At 38.3% G+C, this 26306-nt stretch overlaps 1 long non-coding RNA gene across 1 annotated transcript; it reads right to left on the reverse strand.

Moving 5' to 3' along the window:
- Window positions 1-24793: 24793 nt before the first annotated feature.
- LOC122194524 (uncharacterized) lies at window positions 24794-26124 on the reverse strand. The gene is made up of 2 exons (XR_006183534.2): window positions 25452-26124; window positions 24794-25086 (listed from the first exon to the last, which is right to left on the reverse strand). It is a non-coding gene; the product is annotated as an uncharacterized LOC122194524 (long non-coding RNA).
- Between the last annotated feature and the right edge of the window lie 182 nt (window positions 26125-26306).

The raw sequence follows: 26306 nt of genomic DNA on the forward strand, positions 1-26306 counted from the left end.
TTTAATAATTGGATTGAAAATTTCAACCCAACCCAAACTGTTTATTTAAATGGATTGATATTTCCATCCCAACTCAACCCAACCTTCTAGATAAATTGGTTATCACCGGGTTGACCTGTTTATGTAGTTCTCGACCCAACCTTTTAAATAAATGGGTTAAACTTCGTTAACCCATTTAAAATCAATTAAATAAATTATAGAATTAAATATTATACCAATTAAATTATAAAACATAAATAAAATTTAATAATTATGACAAAAGCACAATGCTAATTCATAAATACAAATAAATTGTTCAAATAACATTAAAAATGTTTAGTTTCACAGTGATTTTGGAGAGTGACCATTATTATCGGCGCTAAAAAAAGGATGGAAATTATGATTGAATTTTATTGAACAGAGAAAATAAAAATGCAACATTATAATTTACAAATTAATACTTTGATTAATACATGATAATATTCAAATAATATTAAATTATATATATATATATATATATATATATATATATATATATATATATATATATACATATTAAAGTTAAATGGATTGACGGGTTGATAATTTTTACCCAACCCAACCTATCTAATTAAATGAGTTAGACGGGTTGATCCATTTAGTGAGACCGTGGTGAACCACTGGTCACTTTTTTAATTGGTTTTCTACATTTTTTTTCATATATTTGGAATTCTAATATAAGGAGGACATCCATGTTAACAGTAGATATTCTATTACATGAAAAGTTCGTTACAAAGGGAGGCGGGGACATATTTGTGGAAATGGAAGATGGGGATTACTTGTTGTGTAAGTTTTGCGATGTTCTTCTACAGGTACAAACAAATCAAAATAACAGAATTTATAAATTGCGTAATCATAACATATTACCAACGAAAAGCATATAATTTGAGGTCACACCCCATTTTTTTGTCCAAACATAAGATTTGGTATTTTTTTTTGTCCTGATTGAAAGTTGTATTAGAATCATACATAAGTAATGTCATTAGGTAGGAGTGAGTCATTCCCTCCCACCCCACTCAACCCACTGTCACGTCAATTTTTCTCTTTTATTTTTCTTCATTTTTCTCAACCCACAACACACGGAAACCCTATCTTTTTCAACTCACTCAACCCATTCAATTAAAAAAAATACAATACAATCAAGGTAAAATCTTAATTAGCAATAGAGTTACTGCTGGTACCTCCAAGATACCAATCCTACTTCAGTGGGTTGGGAGTGATGGGTTGTTTAATTGGTTTCACTAACCCGCTTCATAATCTCTCTCTACTTTCTCTCATTTTCTCTTGTATCATGTGTTTTAAGACTTGTACCTTAGTTGTTTTGTATTATTTTTTTTAATTGAGTGGGTTGAGTTGGTTGAGAAAGATAGGATTTTGTGTGTTCTGGGTTGGGAAAGTTGAAGAAAAAAGAGAGACAAAAATTGATGTGACAGTAGGTTAGGAGGGAATGATTCATTCCTCCCTTAGTGATCACAATCATACCAGATTACACCAAATAGACATTCAAAGTGCCACAAGATCATTAAGGTTAAGGTCTTGGTTCGAAATCGGGAAATTGGCGTTTGGAGATGGTAAATTGTCACCAACATCCGATTAAAACAAAAGACAATGCCAAAGTGATAGGTTAAAGAAAAAGACAACAAGTATTTTTAAGCTTCACTGCTCTTGCATTAGAGTTTGCACGAGAGATCCTAATTTGCTTATTTAAAAAATATTTTTTATAGATTTTTTATAAGAAATGTTCTTAAATTTTATGTAATCTAAAATCTGAATAATTTGAAGCTCGGTTGAAGATTAGTACCAAAATTACCCTTGAGTGCATTACACCCATTAACATATGCAGATAACCCATCTATATTATGGATTATAATGTGAACTCACATCATAACTCATGTTGTTTCCATCTATAGCACCTAAGAAAAAGATAGATCAAAGATCATACTTATTTGATGATAATCCATAGCAATTAGATTCTCATAATTTTAACTTTTAAGCAAATGGGTCAACCTTTTCACATACAATATATATATTAACGAATTAGAAATTAGTTTAAGAGTGGAAAGAATCTCACCCACAGGAAGCTTGTGTAGCAGTTCAAGATACTATAGGAAATGTAGCTTCCACTCATCAAAGAAGAGTGGCATGTAAAATTGTTGTAATTATGTAATTTATGTGAAAAAGGATCGAAAATTACATTTAGATTTCTATATACCAGAATTTACTTGAAAATAATTAAAAGCTACATTTAATTTACTTGATAATATTGAAACCTGAAGAAATTCAAATGTACTCAAAATCAACAAACATGTAAAAATTCAAATGTAAACAAAAACCACCAGACTTGTATTGTATAAAAAAAATCCCGAACATACAGCTAAGCTGGTTCCCGCAGTCGATCTGATTCCACAACTAAGCATGTATCCAATATTTATAGCTAATTAGAATGGAATTAATGATTAGAAATATAATACAATTTAAGAAAATGGAAACAAAACCAAATTGAAATCAAGATTACCTCCAAGTGTAGAAATGAAATTGATTTGTATTTGGATGACACCGTTATAATTGGGTAAAATGTTAAAAGTATAATATTCCAATAAGATGCAATGAAAACATGATGTTATTATAAACTTATATATATATATATATATATATATATATATATATATATATATATATATATATATATATATATATATATATATATATGTAAGTATGTTGCTATTTCTTATACTTAACCCTTAAAACGATACCTTGCGAATATGAACTGTGGAATTTTGTGATTCAATAGTCGGAGTTGGTGGCCTTTAATGTTCTCCTCCAAAACCTTTATATCCAACCAATTCGTTAAACACAAATTATACTAAAACCTTTAAGGTCTTTCAGTTCTGACTTCCTTGAGGCATACATCTAGCCACCACACTGGCTTTCTTGCACTTCTACATTTTTATATCAAAGTTTCCATGGCAGATTGTCTTAGGGTCTTCACTGAACATTTGTATAATAAAACCACCATCAATGCTTTTTTTGAACTTATTTTCTTAATTAAAAGACCTTATATGTATAGTAATTTGTTTCATTAAGAATTACCTTAGATTGCAAAATTTGGGTAAGGACCAATTTGATTTTGACCGAAGACCAAGGTAAATGCCCTTTGACCAAAAACCTTGAAAGTCAACCAGCTTGACTGAGAACTCTCATTGAGCGAGATCGTTGACCGAACACAATGTCAGACAGAAAACTCTTATCTGAAACCTTGTCTGACCAAAAACTAGATGTTTGACCTAGTTGATGGCCGAGAACTCTAGTAGCCGCCAAAATCACCTAGGCTAAACCAAAATTGATGATTCTGATCGCAATTTCCAAATAAACAAAGAACATAGCAGCAAAGGTGAATTTTTTTTGCCAAAGGAGACCCAAAAACTTCTAAAAATTTATGGATTGTTTTGAAAACTGATTGAGAACAAAACAACTTTAAGCCGTTTTCAAGCTCTGATACCAATTGTAAAACCCCGATCTAGGTATCAATCTAAAACATGAGATTAGTGCGGAATCCTAGTCAACTGATAAATACAAAACAATAAATATGAAATAAGAACACAAACACGAATCTTCAATGCACACTATTATTGATTAATAGTTGGGTACATAAGATCAAACGATTTCTCTCTAACTATTAATGCTCTCTAAATCTCTCTCTGATAAAACCGAATGGCTAACTCTCTTCACGGCTGACAATAACACATTATATACTAATACATAATTACTAAAGCCCAGCCCAACCAAAAACATCATTAAGCCCACCAAAATAATAGAGATTTTGGTCCTAAACCGAGAACTCTAAAAGCCTTGAAAAACAAAGTATAAACCACAAATTTATGTCCTAACAATCGTCGATCTCAAAAGCACCACATACTTCTGTCTCTTGTACACTTAACATGGTTTTCACCAACGACTACAAACCCTATGCACCATCCATCGTAATTTCTCAGATTTGTCTCCCTTCCCTACTACCTCGATGCCCAAACTACAGTCTCTTTGTTCGATTTTAATCTTAACATCATCGATAATGCCCTAATTAATTTAGTTGGTTGCCTTTTTCTGGTACTTTTTAATTGATTACCTTTAATGTGTTTTTGAAATTAAGTGTAGGTGAAGCAGTCTGGTTGCTATCTCAAAACAAAACTCATACACCTCTAGTAAAACATCAATGCACACGATGAGCTACTTGGATCGATGGATATCTTGGAATGGTAGAGTTTGCAAGCATCCTCGTCTGGATTCTTCATCAGGTTTGCATACTTGATTTACATTGGTGGCGAGACGTCAAAGGTAAAGGTGGCAATGGGTCGACCTGGGTTGGTTTGGGTTGGGTTGGGTTTGGGTTCAACCCATTTAATAATTGAGTTGAAAATTTCAACCCAACCCAACCACTTTATTTAAATGGATTGATATTTCCAACCCAACCCTACCTTTTAGATAAATGGGTTGTCATCGGGTTGGCCTATTTATGTAGTTCCCGACCCCACCTATTAAATAAATGGATTAAACTTGCGTTAACTCATTTAAAATCAATTAAATAAATTATATAAATAAAATATTATACCAATTAAATTATAAAACGTAAATAAAACTTCATAATTATGATAAAAGCAAAATCATAATTCATAAATACAAATAAATTGTTCAAATAACATTAAAAATGTTTAGTTTCATAGTGATTTTGGAGAGTGACCAGTATTATCGGTGCTAAAAAAGGATGGAAATTAAGATTGAATTTTATTAAACATAGAAAATAATAATGCAACATTATAATTTACAAATTAATACTTTGATTAATACATGATAATATTCAAATAATATTAAATTAAATATATATTAAAGTTAAATGGTTTGACTAGTTGAAAACGGATTGATAATTTTTACCCAACCCAACCTATTTAATTAAATGGGTTAGACAGATTGACTCATTTAAGTTAAACTAGTGAGTGAGACCGTGGTGAACCATGGGTCACTTTTTTAATTGGTTTTCTACATTTTTTTCATATATTTGGAATTCTAATCTAAGGAGGACATACATGTTAACAATAGATATTCTATTACATGAAAAGTTCGTTACATAGGGAGGCAGGGACATATTTGTGGAAATGGAAGACATGGATTACTCGTTGTGTAAGTTTTGCGATGTTCTTTTACGGGTACAAACAAATCAAAATTACAGAATTTATAAATTGCGTAATCAAAACATATTACCAACAAAAAGCATACAATTTGAGGTCAAACCCCTTTTTTTTAATCCAAACATAAGACTTGGTATTTTTTTGCCCCGATTGAAATTTATGTTAGAATCATACAAAAGTAATGCCATTAGGTAGGAGGGAGTCATTCCCTCCCATCCCACTCAACCCACTGCCATGCCAATTTTTCTCTTTTATATTTCTTCATATTTCCCAACCCACAACACATGGAAACCATATCTTTTTCAACCCACTAAACCCATTCAATTAAAAAAAAATACAAAACAATCAAGGTAAAATCTTAATTAGGAATAGAGTTACCACTGGTACCTCCAAGATACCAATCCCTCTTGAGTGGGTTGGGAGTGATGGGTTGTTTAATTGGTTTCACTAACCCGCTTCATCATCTCTCTCTACTTTCTCTCATTTTCTCTTGTATCATGTGTTTTAAGACTTGTACCTTAGTTGTTTTGTATTTTTTTTTAATTGAGTGGTTTGAGTTGGTTGAGAAAGATATAATTTTCGTATGTTGTGAGTAAGGAAAGATGAAGAAAAAAGAGAGAAAAAAACTGATGTTATAGTAGGTTGGGAGGATATGGCTCATTCCCCCCCCCCCTTAGTGATCACAATCATACCAGATTACACCAAATAGACATTAAAAGTGATGGGTTTTGGCCATATGAACATTCCTATGTCCACATGCAAACCCTAATGCTTGGATCTAGGTTTCTCTAATTAAACATGCTTTGAATCCAAGACTTCTAATGACTAATTAGGTATAAGAACAATACAAAATCATATCTAGAAGTTTACCTTTGAATCTCTTGTTTTGATCTTGTTGTCTTGGAGCTCTAGAGTCACAATTGTCACTCCTGTAATGGCTTACAAACACCAACTAGCAAGGAGGATGATTTGAGAGATAGAAGAGGGATTAGAAATCGGCCAGGGTTTCTTTGCTTTTGTAGAGGTGCTGATTTCCCTTGCCCTAGGGGTCTATTTATACTTGTAAGGCTCCTAAGGTTTCACCCTTAAACCCTAGTTGGATAATCTTTCCTTAAAGTAATCCAAATCCTTTCCAAAGATAAGCCTTGGACGAATTTGAGGCTATCCCAAGCCCTAAAATCGTCCAACCCTTATCCCTTAAGGATTTACAGCCCAAAGTGAAACTATCAAACAATTGACAGTTTATACCCTCTTATTTAATTAATCTTTTTAAGTCACCAAATTAATACTAATTAATCTATGACTTATATTAATCAAATAACAATATTATTATTCCTTATATTATTCTCATAATATATTAATAATATTTATTCTCTCACAATAAATCATCCTATCAAGTTGCTATGGTGAAGGCAACCCAAAAGGACCATGCATAACCGGGTCAAATACTTGTCTAATATAGTTGCAGCCTTAGACACTATTCCAACAGTCTCCCACTTGGATAAGTCTAGTAACTATATGCACAAGTACAATTCGATTTGCAATCGTAGCTCTCAAAGACGCTGTCAAACTCTGATCTAATCAATCTTGTCCTTTAGATAAGGGATCGTACAGTCCTCTGTTAGATATCATGCAGACAATTCTATGGAATATTTAGTCTAGCATTTTGGTTTCTCGATCACCGATTTATTCGACATAGAACTTAATCGAACACATCAATTCAGTTCTGACCGGGCCCGGCACATAAGTCAAATCAAATCATCGAGCGGCCGAGATATCACTTTTACCTTCTTAGGATAAAAGTTACAGATAAACTTCGACTTATATGCATTTACTTATTCATTAATCAACTATACACAACAATGCGTTTTATAACATCGAGTTACCAATGCATTTTCGCATTATCAATGTACAATCAATTAACAAATAACAAACCATATATCTAGGTTTTAAGACTATATGATATTATCGTTTTGCGATCACCCTTTTTTTTCGTATTCCATAAGGTGATTCCAGCAAGCACGGGTTTGTTCCAATGCTCAAAACCAGTTCATAAGCACTCATGAACGTCGCAGCAATCTTTTGCCATGTCTAATACCATTTAGACAATCTACGCACCAATTCACGACAATCTTCATTCATATCTACCTCCAACATATGAACGATTGTGGACAATTTGAATAATTCGATTATTCTTAATAAACTCAATTATTCTGGAAGTCAAAACATGCAAAATGAAACAATAGTTAAACAATTAACATAAGTCAGTAACATTACTCATAAATAAAACTCCTTTATTTAATCATCAAATGTTAATTACATTTATCTATTATACGTTTCTAATACTATCTAATCTATGCTAATATCATCATTCAGCCCAATGCTCTTAACATGCTGCAAGTGCTTAACCCTACTCAGTCCCTTCGTAAGCGGATCTGCTGGGTTATCTTCTGATGATATCCTCTTCACTATGAGTTGTCCTTCTTCTACACGATGTCTAATAAAGTGGTATTTTCTGTCGATGTGTCGTGATCTACCATGATCTCTCGGTTCCTTGGTCAAGGCAACCACTCCTTCATTATCACAGAAAATTTCCATGGGCTCCTTTATAGCGGGTACAACTCCAAGATCACCAATGATGTTCTTCAACCATATTGCCTCCTTCGACGCTTCGCTCGCTGCAATGTACTCTGATTCGCACGTTGAATCAGCTACAGTTTCCTGTTTGGAACTTTTCCAAGTCACTGCTCCTCCATTCAGGGTAAAGACCCAGCCCGACTGCGAACGGTAGTTGTCCCTGTCGGTTTGAAAGCTGGCGTCACTATACCCTCGCACCTTCAAGTCATCACTCCCTCCGAGGACTAAGAACCATTTCTTCGTCCTCCGAAGGTACTTAAGGATATTCTTCACCGCAATCCAGTGGGCTCTGCCAGGGTTCCCTTGATATCTACTAACCATGCTCAAAGCAATGGCTACATCAGGGCGAGTACAAGTCATAGCGTACATGATTGAGCCAACAGCGGAAGCGTATGGTACTCGGCTCATTTCTGCTATTTCTGCTTCGGTACTCGGACTTTGAGTCTTACTCAACTTGGCATTACTTTGTATCGGTAATTCTCCCTTCTTTGAGTTTTCCATACTAAAATGTTTCAGTACCTTCTCTAAGTAATTGTTCTGACTAAGTCCTATTAGTCTCTTACTTCTCTCTCTTACTATCCTTATTCCCAAAATATAGGAAGCCTCTCCGAGGTCCTTCATAGCGAAGCACTTCCCGAGCTAGGACTTAACCTCCTGCAGAGTCGGGATGTCGTTTCCTATGAGTAATATGTCATCGACATATAGAATGAGGAAGCTTACTATACTCCCACTGACTTTGACATATACACACGATTCATCTTCGCTTCGTACAAATCCAAACTCTTTGACTTTCTCATCGAAGCAAAGATTCCATCTGTGAGACGCTTGCTTAAGTCCATAAATGGACTTCTCAAGCTTACACACTCTATTCGGATGCTTCGGATCCACATACCCCTCTGGCTGAGCCATGTAAACATCCTCAGCCAACTTTCTGTTAAGGAAAGCGGTCTTGACATCCATTTGTCAAATCTCATAATCATGAAATGCGGCAATTGCTAGCATCACTCTAATAGATTTTATCTTCTCAACTGGTGAGAAGGTCTCGTCATAGTCAACTCCGGGAGTTTGAGTAAAACCCTTCGCGACCAATCGCGCTTTATATGTGTGTACGTTTCCATCCACGTCGGTCTTCTTCTTGAAGATCCATTTGCACCCAACGGTCTTACGTCCGGGCACATTATCAACCAAATTCCAAACTTGGTTATCATACATGGATTGGATCTCGCTATCCATTGCCTCTTTCCATTTTGCAGACTCCGGGCCTGCCATGGCTTCCTTATTGCTATTAGGTTCATCAAGGTTTATTAGTGTACCATCACTAATATACGTGTCCCCTTCGGTAGTAATATGAAACCCATAAAACTGGGGTTGAACTCTAACTCTTTCGGAACGTCTAAGAGGTAAGGACTCGTCAATCGGTTCAACCGGAGTTTCCTCCTCGGGTTGAGTGCCAGCGGTAGAGGTTCCTTCATCTATCGATTCTAGAATCTCTTCAAGCTCAATTTGCCTCCCACTGTCTCCTTGGCATATGAGTTCTCGCTCTCGGAAAACTCCTCTCCTCGCAACGAAGACAACATTGTCCTTCGGTCTATAAATGTGATATCCAAAGGATTTTTGTGGGTAGCCGATGAAAATACATCGCTCACTACGAGGTTCAAGCTTGTCGTGAGTATCTCGTCTTACGAAAGCCTCGCAACCCCAAACCTTGATATGTGCCAACGAGGGAGCTTTCCCTGTCCACATCTCGTGAGGTGTTTTGGCAACCTTCTTAGTAGGGACTCGGCTAAGGATATGGGCGGAAGTCTCTAAGGCATACCCCCAAAAAGAGATAGGTAGTGAAGCACGACTCATCATAGAGCAAACCATATCCAATAAGGTTCGATTACGCCTTTCTGCCACACCATTCAACTGCGGTGTCCTAGGAGGCGTCAATTGTGAAACTATTCCACACTCCTTGAGATAATCGTCGAATTCAAGACTTAGGTACTCTCCTCCTCGATCGGATCGAAGCATCTTGATTTTCCTGCCCAATTGGTTCTCCACTTCATTCTTGAACTCTTTGAACTTTTCAAAAGTTTCTGACTTTTGCTTGATTAAATAGATATACCCATATCTACTATAGTCATCGGTAAAAGTCACATAGAAGCGGTTCCCATCCTTCGTGGTTGATCTAAACGGTCCACATACATCGGTATGTATTAGGTCCAATAGACCCTCACCCCTTTCGCAAGAACCAGCGAAGGGTGACTTAGTCATCTTTCCAAGCAAATAAGACTCGCATGTGTCATCTTCCCTAAGGTCGAATGACTCCAACACTCCATCCTTTTGGAGTTGGGCTATGCGCTTCTTGTTGACATGTCCAAGACGACAATGCCACAAGGATGCTCTATCCATACTATTGGAAGAATCTATGTTCAAAACATCATTTCCTAAGTTATCAACAATCATAACAGTTTCATAAATTCCATTACATGGTATAGCTTCAAAATAAAAGACACCATTTAGATAAGCCAAAATAGAACCATTCTCATTATTAAAAGAAAATCTAAAACCTTGTCTAAACAAACCATGAAATGAAATGATGTTTCTAGCCATTTCTGGCTTATAGCAACAATTGTTCAAATCTAAACTTAAACCATTCCTAAGCACAAAAGAATACACTCCAATCTTGGTCACAGGCGACGATCTTCTGTTCCCCATGATTAGATTAATCCTTCCATGCTCCACATCCCTATTTCTTCTTAGTCCCTGCACATTAGAACAAATGTGGTAACCACAACCGATATCAAGAACCCAAGAAATAGCATAAGATGAATCGTTAGATTTAATTGTGTATATACATGCGAAAGACGGCTTGATCTTTCCTTCCTTGATGGCTTGCAGGTACTCTGGGCAGCTTCTCTTCCAATGTCCTATCTTGTGGCAGTGGTGGCACTCTGCCTCCTTTGGGTTAGGGCAGGGCTTAGCAGGATCAACTTTGGTCCCACTAGAAGAGGCACTATCTCGGGCTTTAACTTTGTGATAGTTCTTAGACGAAGCCTTTTGTAACATCCCACTCTGGCACGTATCACAATATTGTCCGCTTTGGGCCACTCGGCACGAGGACTTCCCATGGGGTCACCCATCCTGGTACTACTCCCGCCCGAGCACGCTTAACTGCAGAGTTCTTATGGGATCTGCTGCCCTCACGACTTTAAAACGCGTTGTGATAGGGAAGGTATCCACACCCCTTATAAGGAATGCTTAGTTCTCCTTCCCAGCCGATGTGGAATCAGATCTAACCCACTTTCAACCCCCATTATAGGGTTCGACGTCCCCGTCGAACACATCGACCCGTACCCTGGCTCTGATACCATTTGTAACATCCCACTCTGGCACGTATCACAATATTGTCCGCTTTGGGCCACTCGGCACGAGGACTTCCCAGGGGGTCACCCATCCTGGTACTACTCCCGCCCGAGCACGCTTAATTGCAGAGTTCTTATGGGATCTGCTGCACTCACAGCTTTAAAACGCGTTGTGATAGGGAAGGTATCCACACCCCTTATAAGGAATGCTTAGTTCTCCTTCCCAGCCGATGTGGGATCAGATCTAACCCACTTTCACCCCCCCCCCCCCCCCCTGCACACATGAGGGTGACGAGTTCACCCGTTTTTTTCACAAACTTCTGGCCATTTTGCCAATATCGGCCCCTCCCCACTAGAGTTTTCCTAAAATCCGTTCATTAATTTATTTATTTATCTAATAAATAAACAGAGTATTACAACTCTCCCCCACTTAAATTAGATTTCGTCCTCGAAATCATTCCTTACCATTCCTTACTCGCCCAACCACTCTAGTAGCATGGTTACCAATCTGGGCACGCCCTAGCCTTCCTAGGGTAGCCACGACCAATCCTCATAAAGCCCTAAAATCCACAGGTGAACGAATGCCTCACAACAAGATCTCATTGACCCCGTCTAAAATCTGCTGCCAAGTGATAGTCTGATTCCCTGACAGACTACTCAACTTCTGATAGCTTTAGGTTCTCACTATAAAACAGGTTCACAAACCCAATTATCCCTGCAGATCACTTATACTTGGACAAGGCTCGGCTGATCCCGCTGTGATTGACTTGTCACTTCCCAGATCAACCAGCTATTCCGTTCGTACTTGCAACCTGAAACACAAATGGTAACACTGCCCAAATACTAAACTGCCTGAAGCAGTATTCAGCCTCATGGCCGCTTGCCAAAACCTATCGAGACCTTCTTGGCCTCAATTCATCCATCAGTCATTTGAAATATCGGGATTCTGCCCGGCTGTGGGGCCAAAAGACTCCCACTTAGTCGTCTCGCATGACTTCTGAACGTGATCCTTCTCTAAAACTAGTTGCGACTAGTTATCATGCCACTGTGGCTCTAACAACCTCCTGATCTGATCGATTGGGTCCATGCGTCGCATCCTGTCATCATCCAATCTAAGACTAAAAGTGATTGCTACCTAACCAATGATAGCCTTACATCACAAACGCCCTTAAGCAGTCCATTACTTCCCTGATCTCATAACTGTTGTGGCGTTCCTACAGTCTTATCACTGGCTCAACCAGATCTAATCCATCTGGGTAATACCGAAATCCAATATGGGGATTTCCATATCCTCACTGCCGCACCCGAACTGGTGGGTACTACTGTTCCTTTCGCGTTCTAACAACACGCTCATGCCATCTACCAACCTAGTGAATGCCACGGCTACACCCACAGACTTACAACACTCTAGTACTATCTGCTAACCTGGTGAATGCTACGGCCACCCCCGTAGTCTTACAACATTTTCCATACTAACTGACCGCTAGTGAATGCTACGGCTACCCCCGTAGTCTTACAACACTTCCCAAACTATCTGACTGCTAGTGAGTGCTACGGCTACCCCCGTAGTCTTATAACACTTTCCAAACTATCTGACTGCTAGTGAATGCTACGGCTACCCCCCGTAGTCTTACAACACTTCCCAAACTATCTGACTGCTAGTGAATGCTATGGCTACCCCCGTAGTCTTATAACACTTTCCAACTATCTGACTGCTAGTGAATGCTACAGCTACCCCCGTAGTCTTATAACACTTTCCAACTATCTGACTGCTAGTGAATGCTACGGCTACCCCCGTAGTCTTATAACACTTTCCAACTGGGTCGAACACGCACTCGACCTAACACACAACTGAACTTGAGTCCTAACCGGAACTAAAATTTGGTTCCCGAAACCTGCTATCATGTGACCCCACTGTATCAGTACCATACCCATGCCCGTGATCAGAGCGTCACAGTAAACCATGGACTCATCTACACCCTCTTGCAGGGTGAGAATCAGTGCCTCGCACAACTGCTGTCTGAGAGTATTGAAGGCTGCCTACTATTCAGGTCCTCAACGAAAGGCCACCGACTTCTTGGTCAGTCGGGTCAAAGGAACCGAAATCTCGGAGAAGTCCCATGTAAATTTCCGATAGTAACCTGCTAGACCCAGGGAATTTCGAGTCTCAGATGGGGACCTCGGAATCTCTCACTGCATCACGACCTCTATCTTGGCCAGATCAACTAGAATACCCTTCTGGTTGACAAGGTGGCCAAGAGATTGCACCCCGCGCAACCAGAACTCACATTTGGAGAACCTTATAGAAAGTCTCTCCCCCAATTAGATTCGACTAAGTCTTCATGGCATGCGAGAATTGAAGGATTCCCAATCCGTCTCGCTTTCAAATATCCCACCGATGACAAAGTGTGCTTACCAATGCTAGCGTTTAATCACCGATTAAACCTTAAGATCGCCCATCCTCTGAAATCTTGAAGAGTACTCTTGAAATCTGTTCCATTCTGACACCCCAATTCATCTCCCAGGCTGACCATTGAAGACCTTAATCTTCACTCTGGCTGATGAATCCTCGTTCTCATTTCCAATCTTGCAGTACCACTGAACACTGACCGAGCACTGCCCATGCGAAAATACAATTCTCTTAAACATGCTATGACCAACCACTTTTGCATCTAACACCTGCGACTAACATTATCCTTTTCATGTCACCGGCTCTGTCCTAGCAACGGTAGTGCCTTGAACTCCAAAGTTCATCCATAGACAATTGCCTACCATACCTGAACAAGGATAGAACCTCTGAACGCTGACTTCATTGGAGAACAATCACTCCAACCCTGATCGAGTATCCTTAAAATAATACTCCTGCATAGATCCTGACAAAGATCCGAAATGATAACAGTGCGCGTGGAACCCACTCCGCAAGATACGTCCCTCTATAGGTTCATCAAGGACCTTCCGGCATGCAAGATGGCATATACGGTCCTTGATAACCGAACACTAGCAGAAAACTGACTCGAGATCCGACTTATCCAAACTCACTCGCAAACTTAAAGCAATACGTATTCCCAATATCCATCTAATAAGATGACATACCCGCAACATCTGGAGGAATACTAATCACCTTCTGTTGACATGATCAATCCTGCTACCCTGAAGTAGCCTAAACCCTCGGAGCGACAAACTCCCTTGTGTACATTATCATACGCGCTGCTCTGACTCAGGCCCTGCTGGCCTTTCACCCGATGATCAGAAGTCATGGGTCTCTTCCCGAGACCCTCTACTATACCCGCCTAGCACAACCCTCTCTTTCTAGGGTGCTCCAATCGATCTCGTATCTACAACCTCTTGGAAATCATATCCTTCAGGGTCTGACACCCTGTCACGCTCACTATCTCGCTTCCAATGGCTAAGCTGCAACAACTGGAACATCTTCTGTTCCCAAACTGGGTCACAAACTCTTCCCTGAAGCTTCTTAGATTCTCCAAGTCTCTTACTGATTCGAGTATGGATCCTATGCTTTCAGTAGTACGGGCCCAATACTACCTTCCACACCTATCCATACTTTCCTCAGCAATCCTCCCGGATCCTCCAAGTCACTTCCTCAACTGGTACACCCAAGTGTAACTGAGCCTCACTACTAACTCACTGAACTATATCCTAGGTTTCCCTAGGTTCCCGAACCCACCCAGTCCTCAGCTGCTGAAAGATTCCCAGTAATGTCAACTAGCTACCTCATGAATATAGCCACATGCAACAGAGATCAGATAATCCTTCGAGTAATAGACCCATCCCTAGAACGGTTGGACTCAAACAAGAGCTGCGCAATAGGGTCAAATCTATCACTCTGAGATTATCCAGTCTGCGCCACATATGACTTAGCATATTCACTTAATAGTTAGCTCACATTACTAAAAGTCCCACAAAGCACAAAGCAAGCAGCATTCAGACAAGGGAAAATCAAACCATCATATTCCAATTAGATCGTTCTATCCTCTAATCAGGAATCTGTACATGCAGTTCAAAGGCTCAAAAAAAATCAGGCATAACCTAAACAGGCTATCCTATCACTGACTGATCAATACTAGCATGCAAGTCTACAAGCACATATAATAGGCACATAAGGCATCCTCCTAGATCCTTAGCCTAATCTACCATGCAGTTCTCATAAGCATATCATATCATAACATCTCATAACATGTATGGATATCTTGGGGAAGACTTACTTGAGCTCGGCTGATTGCACGCATCACACACTTTCTCCTTCTCAAAGTTCTTTTCTCTTTTCAGATTCTTTTCAAACTCCTTTTTATAAAATTGTTTTACTTTTGAAAATTTTCATACCAAGCCCTTAGTTTGAGTTCAGACACACCCGATAGTATGTCCGAATCCCTCAAACCAAGGCTCTGATACCAACTTGTAACATCCCAAAAATACAGGCCAAAATTTTCATTTTTATTTATGTTATTACATAAAACCATCAATATAAAAACATTCATAATAAAGTCTCATGTCAAGACCCAAGTGACAGTAATCAAAAACATAGTATCATAAAACCATATCAGAGCGTAATCCCCAAGGATCTCATGTGCGGAAAACATAGTGTGATGCGCTGCGATCGAGCCGACTCCTTTCCTTTGAAAACAAAGTACCTGAAACCAAAACTGAAAACCATAAGCACAAAGCTTAGTGAGTTCCCCCATCATACCACATACCATACAATCACATAGCATACATATTGTCGGGCAATTCTGGGGTGCCCGACCTACCCGATACGGCCATTCTGGGGTGCCGACCTACCCGGTACGGCCATTCTGGGGTGCCGACCTACCCGTGTCAAGCCATTCAGGGGTGTTGACCTACCCATGTCAAGCCATTCTGGGGTGCTGACCTACCCGTCGGTCCTAACAACCAACCCTCGGGGACTATTCCACCCCCTACTGCTACTATCACATATATCATAACATAAACATACTATCAGACATATCTGGGGTGTCTGAGCTACCCTTCGGTCCTAACAACCGAACTTGGGGACTATACCCCTCCTATTACCACTATCACATATAACATATCATGCCAGCATATAAACATATCATCACATACTATCAGACATATTTGGGGTGTCTGAGCAACCCTTCGGTCCTAACAACCGAACTCTACTACTATCACATATACATATCATGCCAGCATATAACATATCAGGTAGTAACAAACCTAGATGATATCACAAAGACAATCATCTAACATACAACTCCTACTGGTGGGCCGACATTGTGGCCGTAGACCCACCGCTACTGGAAGGTAACTCACCTCACACTGCTGAAGTCCCGAAGACACAATCCCACACTTGCTGAAGTCCCGCAGACTCGACCCCAGCTGCTGGCTGACAGATTCCCGAACTGTCAACACCAAAATAACACCCAATTAATAATTGGGTCCCAATACATAACCATAAGTATATTCTTTGGGTAATTACTACATTACCCCTAACTTGGCTTATTCAAGCCCAAGGCCCAATCCATAGGCCCAAAGTCATTTAGAAATCAAAGCCCAACATATGGCCCAATTTTCTAAATTTGGCCAAAACCCTTACAAGGTCTTACCATAAGGCCCAACCATTTAGTCTAGTCCAACATTCAACATTCTAATGGCCCAATATCAAATAATCATAGAGGCCCAAACTATGGCCCAATTTTCCAAATTAGGCCCAACTCCTCATATGGGCCTTACCACCAAGCCCATTAATTATTCTAGTTCATATGCTTGATCTTGGATGGCCCATTTATAATCCAATCATCAAGGCCCAAAAGAAAGGCCCAACAATAAACCCAAGTGAAATTAGGGTTTCACATAAAATGATGATTAGGGTTAAGTTTCCTACTTAACCCATTAAGGACTTAATCCATTAAGTCCAATATTGCTTAGATTAATTTCCACCATTGATTATTATTTAATATTCCAAATTATTAAATAATTCTTGTGTGTCCCGATTAATTCCCCAAATTAGGGTTTATTGGCATTATGGTTTTCCAATTCAAATATTAGCCCATTTATCAATTTGTTGGCCTTTTATGTCAATTAGGGCTTTATTGGGCCTATTAAGCCCATAAAATATTATTAAGCCTATAAAGGTTTTATTGGGTCCATTAGAGCCCATTAAGCTTAATTGGGCCCATTAGGGTTTTAGTCCCTTGTCCAATCAGCCAAACGAGTCCAAACACCATCAAAGCACACTGCCACCCGACACGACAGCCGGTGGCGGCAGCCACCACCTCACGGTGGTGGTTTCGAATTTCTTTCCATTATTCAATTTGTAATTTACACTTTACAATGCTGAAAATCAAAATAAACACATACACTAAACAACATAAGCACACACACACACAGCCACCCTATGGTGGTCGGTGGTGGTAGAAAGTGGCAGCCACCACCTCACGGTGGTGGCAATGGGGTCTTTCTTCGGATCTCCGGCCAAGAAAGGCTCCTACAGCCCTAAACTGTCGCAACACACGCATCTACACACCATAAAACGCACACAGCCACCTCCCACGATGGCTAGTGGCGGTAATGAAGAAATGGCAGCCACCATGGCTGGCGGCCATGGTGGTTCTTCGCGGTTGTCGGCCATCGACCACACCTTATGCACGATATACGCGACGGCAGGAGAAGCACATACGTCACACCTGTGGCGTACAACGACTCGGCAGCAACAACGGTGCCTACAGCCGGCGCTGTCGACGGCAATAGAACTCTAGCCATGGCGATAGCGAACTCGACGAACATAAGAAGAAGAACACGGCGGCGCATAGACACGACGTCGATCGTTAGTATTCTCGGCTTCACCGGAGGCAGGAACTACGGAGATGGCATCTCGGTGGTCGTCCCGGTTGCTCACAACATCATCGACAACGAAACTATGGTGGTGGCGGTCTTTGGCAAGCAGTTACGGACGAGGGTGGCTCCATCACAGTGGCGGCTAGAAATTGAAGGTGGAGAGATGACGGCTGCAACCTTGTTCTCGGGTTAGGGTTTATATGGCATGGGTTTTATATGGAGGCTGCACACATGAGGGTGACGGGTTCACCCGTTTTTTTCACAAACTTCTGGCCATTTTGCCAATATCGGCCCCTCCCCACTAGAGTTTTCCCAATTTAAACCTAAATTTTACCTTTTAGCCCCCAGCTTCCTAAAATCTTTACAATTTAATCATAATAATTACCCTTTGAACCCTCACCATTAAAATTCCTTACAAATTAGGTACACAATTTACCAAACAGTCCCCCAATGTCTCAATTATAACATATTCAGCCCCTCTGCCTCATTTCTTTTTAAATTAATTCCCGATAACTACCACAGAGCCCCTGACTTCTAAAAATGTGGCAATTAACTCCTCGAACCCAACACCCTACATATATAATTATTTATTTTAGGCTACCATCCGTTCGTTAATTTATTTATTTATCTAATAAATAAACAGAGTATTACACCTTCCTCTTCTTTCCCTTTCCTTGTCCAATAGTCAAGACAGGAGCAGCGGGTGGATTGGGAGTTGGTGCAACAGACTTGTCCTTGAAGTTGCTCTCAGCGACCCTCAAGAGACCTTGGAGTTTGCTTAGGGTGACGTCCTCTTTGTTCATGTGGTAGGTTATCCTAAATTGATTGTAGCTTGGAGGAAAAGAGTGAAGAACCATGTCGATCGCCAAGTCTTCCCCAAAGTCAACATTCAACTTGCGAGGACGGTTGACATACCTTTGCATCTTTTGCAGGTGCACGGTAAGAGACTCACCATGACCCATTTTAGCAGAAATCATGTTAGTGAAAATCTCATAACGCTCTTGTCTCGCGTTTTGGTGGTATCTCTCCAATAAGTCTTGGTGCATCTCGTACGGGTACATGTCCTCATAGGACTTTTGGAATTCGGAGTTCATAGAGGCTATCATGATGCAATGTACCTTCGTTGCATCTCGCTCGTGAGTTTCAAAAGCGGTCATTTCAGTCGGAGTAGCGGTTTCAGGGTTGATTTTCTCGAGCTTCTCATCGAGGACGTACTCCTTATCCTCATAGCGAGCAATAGTGCGAATGTATCTTATCCATTCGCTAAAGTTCGTCCCATCGAAGGTGACCTTTTGACAAAGGCTCATCAATGTGAAAGAACTAGCAGCAGCGTTGTTTGCGTTCGACATCTACAAATAGAAAGGACAAAGATAGATTAGAATATGAATCCCTAATTATCACCCAATAAGAAAATTAGGGCTAGGATCCAACAACAATATTTACATATGAGAAAAGGGATGCCGTAATCTAACATGCAAACAATTTGAAGGTAAGTGAATGACGATTCACTAATTCTCCACCATGAAAACCTAACTTTAATTTCTAAATGAATTTGAGAATTCCTAGGTTTAGATGAGATTCATTGAAACTTTTCAATGGCATGTTTAAATCTCGATATGCCCCTCTTGTTTGTGACTGGGATGCCGATGATCACAAAGCGGGTGTGAATTACCATGCAAATTCACATGGTGCCTTCATTGTAACGATCACCTATTCGATGTGCCGGTAAACCACACACACTCCATCGAACTATGATAAACAATGAATCACCCTTTCCCACCTTTGCTTAGACCCAATTAGTGTGCCGGTAAACCACACACGCTCCACTAACTTCTTAGCAAGGGTGCAAAGTGTAATTTCATGGGATTGCATCAATTCACTTTTCCCGAAAGTAACTAAGATTGGGAAATTTTTAAAAACATATAGTTACTTTGTATTTCATATTATACTTTTAATGAGAGGATGAGGTTGCCCTATCCTACCCGTTCGGCTAACGACCCTCCACCTATCAAGCAAGCAGTGGGTGTGAGTGTACACCCATTAAGCGCCATTTTATAGGCCACAACCTTATACCCACCTTATAGATCGGCTTCGTGAATGAGACCTACTAACGGTAAGACTAGCATTTTAGTTATACATTTATATATATTAATCTTGTAATATTATATTAGTATAGGGTTGTACTTTAAACTTGTAAAATTCTAGGGTTTGAAATTTAAATTGTCTAAATTAAACTTTTAATCACAAAACATAAATTTCAAAACTTGAGGACAAGTTTTAAACATTTAAAACATGGAGGATCAAATAACAAATAATCTTAATTAACAATTAATTCCATAATTATCCATATTTGATTTATTTAAGATTTCTTGCATAATAATTTACCAATTTAATCAAAATAATTAATTAATTATCACGTAAGGAAATTAAATATTTTATTAATTGATAAATCTCTTTAATTAGATCAAGATTATAGTCATATATATCAAAAAATCGGATTAGGGTTGATCTAATATGATAAAGGCAAGTTTCCATAAGATAAATATCAAAAAATCCTGAATTTGGCCCTTCCTGACGCTCGGACTCGCCGAGTGCACCATGGGACTCGCCGAGTCAGGCCAACTCGCCGAGTCCATGACACAGAAACACAAATTTTGAATTTTGTAGGTAAGATTCAAACAAACAAGCAACAATTTAATAGAAACCAATCTAGTCTCTGATACCACTGATGGGTTTTGGCCATATGAACATTCCTATGTGCACATGCAAACCCTAATGCTTGGATCTAGGTTTCTCTAATTAAACATGCTTTGAATCCAAGACTTCTAATGACTAATTAGGTATAAGAACAATACAAAATCATATCTAGAAGTTTACCTTTGAATCTCTTGTTTTGATCTTGTTGTCTTGGAGCTCTAGAGTCACAATTGTCACTCCTGTAATGGCTTACAAACACCAACTAGCAAGGAGGATGATTTGAGAGATAGAAGAGGGATTAGAAATCGGCCAGGGTTTCTTTGCTTTTGCAGAGGTGCCGATTTCCCTTGCCCTAGGGGTCTATTTATACTTGTAAGGCTCCTAGGGTTTCACCCTTAAACCCTAGTTGGATAATCTTTCCTTAAAGCAATCCAAATCCTTTCCAAAGATAAGCCTTGGACGAATTTGAGGCTATCCCAAGCCCTAAAATTGTCCAACCCTTATCCCTTAAGGATTTACAGCCCAAAGTGCAACTATCAAACAATTGACAGTTTATACCCTCTTATTTAATTAATCTTTTTAAGTCACCAAATTAATACTAATTAATCTATGACTTATATTAATCAAATAACAATATTATTATTCCTTATATTATTCTCATAATATATTAATAATATTTATTCTCTCACAATAAATCATCCTATCAAGTTGCTATGGTGAAGGCAACCCAAAAGGACCATGCATAATCGGGTCAAATACTTGCCTAATATAGTTGCAGCCTTAGACACTATTCCAACAAAAAGTGCCACAAGATCATTAAGGTTAAGGTCTTGGTTCGAAATTGGGAAACTAGCGTTTGGAGATGGTAAATTTTCACCAACATCCAATTAAAACAAAAGACAATGCCAAAGTGATAGGTAAAAGCAAAAGACAACATGTATTTTTAAGCTTCACTGCTCTTGCATCCTTTAGAGTTTGCACGAGAGATCCTAATTTGCTTATTCAAAAGATAATTTTATAGTTTTTTTATAAGAAATGTTCTTAAATTTTATGTAATCTAAAATCTGAATAATTTGAAGCTAGATTGAAGATTAGTACCAAAATTACCCTTGAGAGCATTACACCCATTAACATATGCAGATATCCCATCTGTATTATGGATTATAATGTGAACTCACATCATAACTCATGTTGTTTCCATCTATATCACCCAAGGTTGTAAAACTCGTTTGGCGGTAGCTCGACGGTCGAGTGGTGTTAAGGGATTAATCGGTCTTGGTGGGGATTAATCGAGAATTAATCGGGGACCATAGATTATTAATAAAATATTAAAATTAATTAAATATTAATATATCTTAAGAAAAACAAGTACTTAAAAATTAGAAAATAAGAGAAATTGTAATTTGGAAATTTGGAAATACGAAAATATAAACATTTTGGTATAATATTTAAAATTTTGAAAATTTGAAAATTTTGGAGTAAAAAAAGAAAGTTGGTTTTTTGATTTTTTTTTTTTAAATTTTTTTGACTTTTTTTTTGACTTTTTTTGACTTTTTTGACTTTTGTTGACCGATTAGTCTCGCCAAACCCGATTAATCCTAAATTTCCGATTAGTGCCCTAATCCTCGACGGTTGAAGAACGCCAAGCGGTTAATCCACGATTAATCGCCGATTAATCCTGATTTTTGCGACCATGATATCACCTAAGAAAAAGATAGATCAAAGATCATACGTATTTGATGATAATCCATAGCAATTAGATTCTCATAATTTTAACTTTTAAACAAATGGGTCAACCTTTTCACCTACAATAAATATATTATCGAATTAGAAATCAGTTTAAGAATGGAAAGAATCTCACCCATTGGAAGCTTGTGTAGCAGTTCAAGATACTACAAGAAATGGAGCTTCCACTCATCAAAGAAGAGTGGCATGTAAAATCGTTGTAATTATGTAATTTATGTGAAAAGGATCGAAAATTACATTTAGATTTCTATATACTAGAATTTACTTGAAAATAATCAAAAGCTACATTTAATTTACTTGAAAATATTGAAACCTGAAGAAATTCAAATGTACTCAAAATCAACAAACATGTAAAAATTCAAATGTAATCTGAAACCACCAAACTTGTATTGTATAAAAAAAATCCCTAACATACAGCTAAGCTGGATCCGCAGTCGATCTGATTACACAACTAAGCATGTATCTGGTATTTATAGCTAATTAGGATGGAATGATAAGAAATATAATAAATTTTAAGAAAATGGAAACAAAACCAAATTGAAATCAAGATTACCTCCAAATGTAGCAATGAAATTGATTTGTATTAAATGTTAAAAGTATAATATTCCAATAAGATGTAATGAAAACATGATGTTATTATAAACATATATATGCAAGTATGTTGCTATTTCTTATACTTAACCCTTAAAACGATACCTTACGAATATGAAGTGTAGAATTTTGTGATTCAATAGTCGGAGTTGGTGGCCTTTAATGTTCTCCTCCAAAACCTTTATATCCAACCAATTTGTTAAACACAAATTATACTAAAACCTTTAAGGTCTTTCAGTTCTGACTTCCTTGAGGCATACATCTAGCCACCACACTGGCTTTCTTGCACTTCTACATTTTGATATCAAAGTTTCCATGGCAGGTTGTCTTAGGGTCTTCACTGAACATTTGTATAATAAAACCACCATCAATGCTTTTTTTGAACTTTTTTTCTTAATTAAAAGACCTTATACGTACAGTAATTTGTTTCATTACGAATTGCCTTAGATTGCAAAATTTGGGTAAGGACCAATTTGATTTTGACCGAAGACCAAGATAAATGCCCTTTGACCGTAAACCTTGAAAGTCAACCATTGACCGAGAACTCTCATTGAGCGAGATCGTTGACCGAACACAATGTCAAACAGAAAACTATGATCTGAAACCTTGTCTGACCGAAAACTAGATGTTTGACCTAGTTGTTGACCGAGAACTCTAGTAGCCGCCAAAATCACCCAAGCTAAACCAAAATCGATGATTTTGATCGCAATTTCCAAATAAACGAAGAACACGATGAACACTTATGAGCAGCAAAGGTGATTTTTTTTTTGCCAAAGGAGACCCAAAAACTTCAAAAAATTGATGGATTGTTTTGAAAACTGATTGATACTAAAACAACTTTAAGCCGTTTTCAAGCTCTGATACCAATTGTAAAACCCCGATCTAGGTATCAATCTAAAACATGAGATTAGTGCGGAATCCTAATCAAGTGATAAACACAAAACAATAAATATGAAACAAGAACATAAACATCAATCTTCAATGCACACTATTATTGATTAATAGTCAGGTACATAAGATCAAACGATTTATCTCTAACTGTTAATGCTCTCTAAATCTCTCTCTGATAAAACCGAATGACTAACTCTCTTCACGGCTGACAATAACACATTATATACTAATACATAATTACTAAAGCCCAGCCTAACCGAAAACATCATTAAGCCCACCAAAATTATAGAGATTTCGGTCCTAAACCGAGAAGTCTAAAAGCCTTGAAAAACAAAGTATAAACCACAAATTTATGTCCTAACACTCGTCGATCTCAAAAGCACCACATACTTCTATCTCTTGTACACTTAACATGATTTTCACTTGCGACTACAAACCCTATGCACCATCCATCGTAATTTCTCAGATTTGTCTCTCTTCCCGTCTGCCTCGATGCCCAAACTATAGTCTCCTTGTTCGATTTTAATCTTAACATCATCGATAATTCCCTAATTAATTTAGTCGGTTGCCTTTTTCTGGTACTTTTTAATTGATTACCTTTTATGTGTTTATGAAATTAAGGGGTCGTTTGATAGATGCTAATTGGGTCAGAGCTGATTGGATTAGAAGCTGACTCGGTTAGAAGTTCTGACTAAGTTAACTTCTGACTGAAATTTGTTGTTTGATTTTGCATTTGACTAATTGTGCAAAATGACTATATTACCCCCAAATAACATTTTTTAATAATTCCTTTATGCTTTATCATTTAATTTATAACATTACATTTTTATAAAAATGTTCAAAAATAACAATGAATTTGATTGAATACTCAAAAACAAGATGATATAATATACAAAATGATGTAATTTACAACCATTATTTAAAAAAGATGTATACAAGCACATAACAATTTTCAATACAAATAACCATTAATCTACAATATATAATATATACGTTTGTAGGTTCATTGAGTGATTGAGAACTTCTTGGTTTCTTTGGGACACCATCAACCATATTTGACAACAAAGATGCATATTCTTTTCCTTTTTTTCCACAATGTTGATCAAAGATGCTTCAATCTTGATTGCATTCGGCTCAAAATACAGTCACTTTCACAACAAAAAATCCTTCACTCTCACCACTGAATGGCTTGGCTATAGAGATATCATAATATATTCTTCTAATATAATAAATAAAGTCATATACCTCTAAACAAATATATATGATGAAGGCATAAATGACAGTGGCGTTTTGTCGAACACATAGAAGGCATAAATGCTTTTAAGCACATTTAACTAAAAACATATCTAGGTCTAAACACCAACAGAGCATGAAGCGCATACGAGATTAACAGAGACAAACATGAAATGAAATCAATTGCAAAAATCGATTACAGACCCTACAAAACTCGATTGCAAAAAATTGAAAAGTTTTAACAAAGATACAGGGATCAGAAATCGATTGTAGGACTTACCGGCAGAGATGGAGGATAAGGGCGGTGATGGATGACCTACGATGGAGTATGTTGAGTCCAGATGCGTCGCTGGGTAAATGGAGGAGAATCGTTACGTTGGAGTACGTGGAGGAGGAGGGTTGCGTCGACAATGGTAAAAGGGGGAGAAAATTCCAGAGAATACAGAAACTGGAGAGGGAGAAAAAGTTGTCTTCGGTTGCTTCGTCGGATGAAGAAGACGACTGGACGTGAAAGGTAATAGAAGCAGTCGATAACAGCGAGCAACTTCAGTGGAGGCGTGAAAGAATAGGGCAATATGGGAATTGATTACTTTTGTTCTCGTTCCATCAATAGAAAAAAGGGGACCGAATCTGATGAAAACCTTGGATCGAGTCCATGTTTTGGACCGAGTCCTTGAATTTTAGATCAATATCAAACATGCCAATTGTCTTTTTTTACCCAATCCCTCTTTGGACCCAGTTAGAACATATATCAAACAGCCCCTAAGTGTAGGTGAAGCGGTCTGGTTGCTATCCCAAAACAAAATTCATACACCTCTAGTAAACCTTCAATGCACACGAGGAAGCTACTTGGATCGATGGATATCTTGGAATGGTAGAGTTTGCAAGCATCCTCGTCTGGATTCTTCATCAGTTTTGCATACTTTATTTACATTGGTGGCGAGACGTCAAAGGTAAAGGTGGTAGTGGGTCGATCGACCTGAGTTGGGTTTGGGTTTAACCCATTTAATAATTGAGTTGAAAATTTCAACCCAACCCAACCTCTTTATTTAAATGGATTGATATTTCCAACTCAACCCAACCTTTTAGATAAATGGGTTGTCATTGGGTTGACCTATTTATGTAGTTCTCGACC

The sequence above is a fragment of the Lactuca sativa genome, chromosome 5 (genome assembly GCF_002870075.4).
Source record: "Lactuca sativa cultivar Salinas chromosome 5, Lsat_Salinas_v11, whole genome shotgun sequence".
Taxonomy (NCBI): domain Eukaryota; kingdom Viridiplantae; phylum Streptophyta; class Magnoliopsida; order Asterales; family Asteraceae; genus Lactuca; species Lactuca sativa.